This window comes from Plectropomus leopardus, unplaced genomic scaffold, assembly GCF_008729295.1.
Source record: "Plectropomus leopardus isolate mb unplaced genomic scaffold, YSFRI_Pleo_2.0 unplaced_scaffold46240, whole genome shotgun sequence".
In the NCBI taxonomy this organism is placed as follows: domain Eukaryota; kingdom Metazoa; phylum Chordata; class Actinopteri; order Perciformes; family Serranidae; genus Plectropomus; species Plectropomus leopardus.
Window position 1 is genome coordinate 1 of NW_024650714.1, and position 370 is coordinate 370.

At 58.9% G+C, this 370-nt stretch overlaps 1 non-coding gene across 1 annotated transcript; it reads left to right on the top strand.

The window, feature by feature from the left end:
* Nucleotides 1-169: 169 nt before the first annotated feature.
* Nucleotides 170-323, top strand: LOC121939365. Its single transcript, XR_006105450.1, has one exon. It is a non-coding gene; the product is annotated as a 5.8S ribosomal RNA (ribosomal RNA).
* Nucleotides 324-370: the final 47 nt, after the last annotated feature.

A 370-nucleotide genomic window follows, 5' to 3' on the forward strand; every position in this document is an offset into this window, starting at 1 on the left:
GTAGCGTTCTTGCCCCTCCCACCCCTCCCACCTCGTCTCCGGGGTGGTGGTGGTGGTGGTGGTGGGGCCGTAACGGTGCGGAGCGCCCGGAGGTCAGAGTCAAACTCGCAACAACAAACCTGTGTCTGAGAACTCTGGCCTTTTCCCAACAATCGAAAAAAAACGTGACAACTCTTAGCGGTGGATCACTCGGCTCGTTCGTCGATGAAGAACGCAGCTAGCTGCGAGAACTAATGTGAATTGCAGGACACATTGATCATCGACACTTCGAACGCACCTTGCGGCCCCGGGTTCCTCCCGGGGCTACGCCTGTCTGAGGGTCGCTTTGCCATCAATCGGAAACGCACCGCGTTCTCCGCGGCTGGGGCAC